Consider the following 8,179-nt stretch of genomic DNA (forward strand, 5'->3'; position numbering starts at 1 on the left):
TAAATCGTTGCTGTAAATTACATGCTTACAGCATTCAAAGACTGCCTACTGCTGTCTTCTGGCTGTAACTGCCTCCTTGTCCCTTCAATTCAACATCTGCTTTTGAGAAATTTCCCAAGATACCATGCTTCACAGTACACAAACTTCAGAAGTAGAAGAGATTCTTCATTTTATCTGAATCCTAAGCAAAATTAATGACGAGAAGAAGGATAATCATCTCACTTAAAATAGAAAATGAGGATTCTGTCTTGTGGAAAACTTACTGTGGAGAGAGCTCTGCTGGCTGATGCTCTGCTGCAATGTGCAGGAGTGTGTACTTCTGAAATAATGTGGAGGAAGTGTCAGGAAGATCAGGCTTTGTTAGGCCTTTACACTTCATTCACTTGTGTATGGAACAGATCTATCTGCTGTAAACATTAATAATTTGCTATCACAATGAACATGCTGAAAACCAAAGACTGTTCTTGGCTGAGCCCTTTTAAGATGCTGCTGTCATATAGTGCTTTTCTGAAAGCCTGAGGTGAATGGCAGTATCAGCAGTGGTGTTTTGGCACTGGGAAGATGGAGAGATCACACACAAGGCTATGAAGACAACAGCTGGAGCAGGTAAGGGGAGAGCTGAGACGGGCTTAATCAACAGGAATCCGCAAAGGAAAGCCCAGAGAAAATAGGTGGAAGAAGATCCCGTAACATGAACACAGTTCCATCCTGAAGGTTAGTGAGTGAGTAGAGTCCAAAGGCTGCTCTGAACAATGGAAGGAGGAATAAACACTGTTTCTAAAGGAAGTTTTTCATTCTTGCGTGCAATTGGTTGATCAATGGAGAAAGGGCAAATAGGAAAACAGCCTGGCATGCAGCTGCCATGTGCTCACACTTAGTTGTGTGCTGCATTAATGAAAGGGGAAAAGTTTGTAGCTCTGTGCTAGATTAACAGCAGGGAAAATGCCATGATAAAATGCCTCCTCCATTTTACTGTGACTAGCCCTTTAGTAGTACCCATGGTCTCTGTCATTTTGAACGTTTGCCATCAATGTGGGCTCCTTCAGAAATCAAAGCAGAAGACAAAAGGAGAGCCCCCACCTCACAATTGCTGTTAGCACATAGACAGTACTCAGTTTGACCTTTGAGTTTTGAACTCTTCAGAAATTACTGCAATATAAAATGTTGAATAAATTTTTGGTAAAGTTTGCTTGCTTGTCTTTGGGAATTGTCTGCCTCCCTGTGCAAATTATCTCTGGAGAATTTAATTGCACACAGGTATGCTTCAGCAGTTACACAAGTAGACCATTAGTGCAGATTAGTTAAAACAGTAGGGTTAAAGCCACTGCCAAACCCAGGGCTCAGCTGTGATACAGCTGTAAATGGCATTACTGGACCATTCAACCCAATCTGTGCTGCAGGCCCAAGTGCCCACCTGTGTGGTCAGTGGAATTGTGCCACCCATTTGCTCTTCTCACACAGACTTCCTTCCTAGGAGATGGCAGAGGCTGAGATATTCCTGTCAGTAATCCAGCTGGAGCCTGATGTCTTCGATGCAAATATACTATATGGTAAAGGCTACTGAAAAATTAGAAGAAGCAGGGCTCTCTGCAGCATGTGCTTTTGTATGAACATGACATAAGTAGATGAAAAAGAGGGGTAGGGAGAGGAAGCATGGTAAATTCAATCAATGAAGAGAGAAATCAAATGTTAACATTTGGAAAGAGGTTGTAGAAGGGAAAATTGCAACTGTCCAGGCTTCTTCACTGAGGGAAAAATCATGACATACTGAGAGTCATCAGAAAGATCTGTGTTTACCATTTTGAAATGTGAATGCGTGGACAGCAGGTCAAGGGAGGTGATCCTCCCCCTCTTCTCTGCCATGGTAAGGCCTCATCTGGAGTACTGTGTTTGGTTCTGGGCTCCCCAGTACAAAAAAGACAGGGATCTCTTGGAAAGAGTCCAGCGGAGGGCCACTGAGATGGTGAAGGGCCTGGAGCATCTCCCCTATGAAGAAAAGCTAAGTGAGCCAGGTCTGTTTAGCCTTGAGAAAAGAAGGCTGAGAGGGGACCTGATCCAGGTCTATAAATATCTGAGGTATTGGGGGCAAAATGGCAAGGCCAGACTCTTTTCAGCAGAGCTTGGAGACAGGACAAGGGGAAACAGACAGAAACTGGAGCATAGGAAATTCCACACAGATAAGAAGAAATTTACAGTGAGGGTGACAGAGCACTGGAACAGGCTGCCCAAGGGGGGTTGTGGAGTCTCCTCCTCTGGAGATACGCAATATACATATGTATATACCTGTGTGACCTGGTGTAGGGAACCCTCTTTGGCAGGGGTGCTGGATTCGATGATCTCTGGAGATGCCTTCCAACCCCTACAATTCTGTGATTCTGTAATACAGTGCTCAGGGCTATGAATAGGAAAATTTTCTTCTGTTTCCGCAACACAGATTTAAACTGCATCTTCTGATGTGATTTTTGATTTGTTTTGTTCTGCTGTAGTGCTTGGAGGATTCAGACAGGCTCTCCTAGAAGCTGTTATTCTGACACCCACTCAATCCAGTTTTACAGTATTAAAATCATGTATACTGATTCCAAGCAACACAAGAATAGCACATTCAAGTAAAGCAGTTCTCAGGCACACTATCAGAAGTAGATTATAATTCATCTCCTTACACGCAGTCTTTGTTATCAGCTTGTTAAAGAAGCATTATTTTTCTGTATTGATTCCATATACACATCAGATGCAACCTGAATGCGCTTTGCAATGCATATGCAAAGATCTTCCACAGCTATGACTAATTCTATACTCCCAGACTGGAATACATTAGTCCCTTTTTGGATATTGAGTGATTGGGTGCAGGGATTGCATGAAAAAAATTTCCTAATCACAATTCCAGGCTTAAGTATATTCTCTCATGAAATGATGGCTCTCAAACATAAGTAGCCAAAGAAATAAATTTGCCCATTTTGATAGCAAGATTTTGAAACCTATGTAGTTCATTAGAATAACTATTTCAATGTAAAAATCATATTAGAAATATATATATGTATAATTTTTTTCACATTGTTTATCAAGCTACAGAAATTGGTTCTTTGGATGAAATGAAACAAGTTTTCCCAAATGCCAGTTCTTAAGACCCTGAGTGAAATAGCATTGCTATTCCACAAGCGCAGTGCACCACCTATTGACTTAGGCAGTCATTACTGGTCGTTGAAGAGCCGTAGTGTAGCTGCTACCTGCCATGGTTACCATCAAAATCTTCTGATTTGTGATTGGTCAAGAACATCCTAAGGGATATTTCAGCAAAGTATCAGCACCACGACTCTTCTACAAATAAACTGGCTTGCCAGAAGAACACCCATCCAACCCAGGAAAGATCCTGGCAGCAAAAAGCAGCTTCATGCAGAGCATAAAAGAAATGGAAGTAAGAATACTTGTTTTCTAGTTTTCAGTGACTATGAAACCAAAGCAGGAGAGGCAAATTCATCTGCCTGATAGTTTCTTAGTGAATTCAGTGCTCACCCAGCTCCCACAGATGAGCCTCAGTCACTGAGCATACTCTGTGCTTTCAGAGGAGAAATCAATTGGAGAAACTGAGGTTTCATTTCCTTTTCAAAGTTGTTTTACATTTCTATGTAACTTCAGGGATGCAGAACAGTCTTTTGGAAAACAGGAGGTGTACATAATGCTTGTGACTTCTATGTAGAATGGAAGTGCTGTGAAAGGCAACAAGCCAGACCAAAGATCTCTGCTGTTTTTATTTGCTGCTCTTTTGCACCTGGATCAAGGCCTGTATTTTGACTTAGCTGTTGGTTCACCCCTTCACCAGCAGAATACCTGCTTCCTTCTCTTACGCCTGTTGTATTTGAGAGCTTTTGCCTTCAGCTTTTAAACAGATTTTAGATCCTTCTTCTCCAGCACTATGGAAAAAAAGACTTCTCAAGAACATGAAATTCTGGCATGTACCATGAAAATAAGCAGAAGAGCAGTGCCAAGAGAGCCCTATCAATTTCTGCTGAGATAGAAGGGCTGGTGTAAGGTGCTGCTGAGGATACAGCTTCAGTAGATTCACTGCATAAGAATTTGTTCAGGTTTTAGGCTTTAGGAAAAGTCATATTCTGTTAGTGAACCACTTCAGTACAAGCATTTTTATAGCATAAGCAAAGATATGAAATAAAAAAAAATAAATAGATCCATATGTCTCTCATTAGAGCGATTATTGAAGTGTGTCATTCACGGGACATTTGAAGCTATAAGCAAACAATAACAGCTGCCTCACATGTTCCAGCTCACCAGGCTTTTATGCATATTTTATAAGAATGGCAGAGCTACTCAGCTATCTGTTAATTCCCAGGTGATAAATCTTTGCTAAGCCTGAGCTGTGCAGATGATCTTCCTGCGTGCATGTTTACATTTCAGCATCACAAAATTACTTAGACCCATGAGAGTTCACAGCAACCCATCAGAGCACCACACAGACAAATAGATACGGCAGAGCAATGTGAACCCGAAGGACCACAGCAATCTTCTGCTTAAATTAAATTATTTCTTTGCAATTTCATCTTCAAATAACGACTCATGGGAATAGCCTATTCTGTTAATCCATTGCAAATACTTGAACAGTGTTTTACTGAGCCTGAGGCTAACATAGAGATTTTTTTTTTCCAATGTTATGATTATTACCCAAATAAAAAGCCATTTTCCTTCCTGAAATATAATTACCTTTGTAAAAACAATGATTCTAAGTAGTACAGATCCCCTGCACGAGGTTCTATGATGTTATAGACTACTGCAAGATGAAGATAACTTCACAATACAATGTTTCATTATAGTAGAATATTTTACATAGCATCTCAATCGTTTCAGCATAAAAGCTATTCAAAAGAACACTGCAAATTCTAATCAAAAATTAGAATACAGAAGAATTAAGATCATTCTTACCAGAGAGGTCAGATTGGCCGGCAGGCTCTTCCTCTTAGTGGTGAGAAAAGAGTTCTCCAAAGGTTTGATCCCTCTTGACCAAAACCAAAAGGTGTTGTGCATATATTCCCACACGACCTCAGGCAAACACGCTCAGTTCCATCAAATTTCACCCATTTAAAGAAACCTGGGAAAGTAGCCATTAATTTACAGATGTGGAGTTGCATCAAGTTCACTGATGCCTCTCTCCGGCAGTGTAAAATGACCTGGACAAGTATTTGCTGAGCAACGTAGGTACATTTAATGTTTCATTTTCTCTTTCGGAGAGGTTCAGATGAAATGCTGAATAACACAGACATAGTCTCAGCCATACATCAGTGGAAAAGCTTGGTTACCTTTGGTGTCTTCCGAAGTTCTTCGTTCTTCTAAATTTCTCATAGGCAGTGGAAGTTGTCGTTTCATTCATCAGTAACACTGACATTGATCTTAATTGTTCTTTAACCAAACATCTTTTGTGACTTTTATGTTTGCCTCTGTCTGCTCTCAGGGATTGTGTTTTTTTATTTTCTTGGCTATCTCAGCATCTCTGACTTTATTGCCGGCAAAAACATCTGCTTTGCTTCCCTTCTTCTCTAAAAGAAAAGCTTTGCATTCCTGTTGCAGCTTTTCACCTACTTTCAGCACTCAAAATGTCATCCACTCTCTATGCTGTTCTTGTGCTCGTGAGCATTTCTTTAGAGGGAAATTCAGTTAACTTCATTATCTGAGCCTCTTCATGATGTTCTTTTGATCACATTCTGGGTTTTTGATGTTTTCCTGCCAGTCATACCATTTCCTTTGATGTGTTTTGCCCTGTATCGATTACTGACCTCATTACAGACTCCAGGCTTCTCAAACTAAAGTGATGTTTTAATAATGAAGAGAATTAGGAGAACTGCTTTACAGAGTTTTACCTTCAATGGCTTTATCTTCATCTACCATGCATATCATATATAGGGCAATTTATTTCTTCCTAGATAACTTTTCTTCACTTTGTGCTATTTTTTTATTTACTTCCTTCATACCATCCTTCATCACATTACTACATTTTATTGCACTGTTTTATTTCATTGCTATATTCCCTAGTCAGTACTGTAAAGTCCTTCCTGGAATTGACCTGCTTCTCAGTTTCATGTCAAGGAAATCAGTACATGAAAATCCCCTCTCAGGCTTACAGGCACCTGTCCCTTTATCAGAATGCAGTGATCTAACATCCATGACAGCAGTGCCTGTCTTGGCACCTACAAGTTAACTATTTACTGATAAAAACCGAGTGTTCTGAACCCCTTTGTTGTTATATACAAGGCTTTGAGGGCAAGAATCTAAGCAGCTGCAAGAAAGATTGATTTGAACTGATGAGCTGTGTAGAGTCCCCATCTGACCTCAAGCCTGCATGGCTGCGTTGTGATGACATCCCACAGTGTAGAAAGGTGCATTCTCTTCATGGAAGAGGAGGGAAAACTTAAACATTAAAAATGTGTCTATTTCTCATTCCTCCAACCCTTCCAATCCACTTCTATTCCAGATCCACTGAAACCTGAAATTAAAGCAGTAATCCTCATGTTAGAGAACTGCAGATGCACTTATCACTTAGTGATAAAGCTAAATATATCTTTTCTGTACATGATTTCAAAACTACCTTACTTAATACCAGCTTCCTTTTAGTGCTGACTATTGAGGGATGTTATAACTTTCATAAAGTTAGAAATCTGTAAAAGCAGTATTCTGTGATAGAGTTTCCAGGATCTCAGGTGCCTGGCAATATGTCAGCTTCAGGGTACTCTGTTTGATTGTACTCTCCATTAATGTAATTAAATATTTGCAATGGATGGTTACCACACACACAGCTGCCACATGGAGACGTGATGCTTACAGAAAGACTGGTTGCCATTAAAAGGCTTAACACTCAACAACTGAAATGTTTGATGTTTCTTAGTGATTACACAAAGCTCCTGAAGGAAAACCTGCACTACTGACCACATAGTTCTCCCCAATAATCTGTTGGAAATACAGCTTTATTTCTAGAATTATGGTACCTGGATAACAAACTGATAACGATGTGCAAATTAAATTAAGATCTGATATGGTTTGGGGTATGGCAGATCCTACTTACTGATCATTCAACAGTCTATCAAATAACACAGGGGATTATCCAGCCAGGAAATAGTATGTTCCCAAAATAACACAGGAAATGTACGTTTCAAACATATGTTGTAGTTTTTTCTACAGCTTTGCTGTCTATATTCCTCACTATATAAATGTATGCAAAATGAATTCCACGCCTATAAGCATGTAAAAACTCTGACGGGAAAATAGCACAAGGGGAAGGTCCTGACTGAGAACACTGATACATATAACCTCTCAATAAGAGATAGTCACTGCCTCTGTTTTTACAGGCTTCATGTCCTTAGGACTGCCCTGAGACTTTGACTGATGACAGCAGTTCTCTCTAGAAACTACACTTGGCTGCAATGCAGAAATCAGCAGAATCAAGAGAATGAGATCTGGGAACTGAGCTTATCAGCAGACTCGTAAGTGCACACCCATTTCAACCCACAGCACAGCGTCCTTCTCCCATTAACACTGAGCCTGCCAGGCAAGACAGGAAGCAGTAAAATAAGGATTATCTCATTTTAATTACATCTGTGTAAATGACACCTGCCCAGTTTAATTGTCTAAATTCAACACAGGATTGCCACACCTAGCAGTGAGTCTATCGACTGTATTTTAATCTATGAGTAAGCAACCGATGCCTTCCTTCCACCAGTCCTACAGAGGGAGTTCAGATCATGAATTTAGGATAAATAGACTTGTAAGTGTCTGGAGCTAGGTGAAGTGAGCCCCCTCTCACCTGACCGCTTCATTATACTCACACGCTGGGGAAACAGAGCAATTGAAAATCACAGTAATGTTTTCAGCTTCTGCTAGTGACCACACACAACACCACAGTGTCTTATCAACATAATGAATTCAGTTAAGCCAAGGCTATCTCTGTAGAAAACAGAACTGTGAAATTTCTCCTGTGGCTGCTCACTCTTCAACAGCCATTACCCAATTTGCGAAGCACTCTCACACCTCCTCCTGCCTCAGATCAATTACTTGTCACTGTGCTGAGTCTTTTCTTCATGACTGCTCCAGGCCTTCCCCTCCCACCAACTGTGCTGGATGCTTCTACCAGAACAAGCTGAAATCCAATGCCAAGCTTGAGCTTTTGGAAAACAAAAGCTGAGGT

Source organism: Coturnix japonica, chromosome 2 (assembly GCF_001577835.2).
Source record: "Coturnix japonica isolate 7356 chromosome 2, Coturnix japonica 2.1, whole genome shotgun sequence".
Lineage (NCBI taxonomy): Eukaryota > Metazoa > Chordata > Aves > Galliformes > Phasianidae > Coturnix > Coturnix japonica.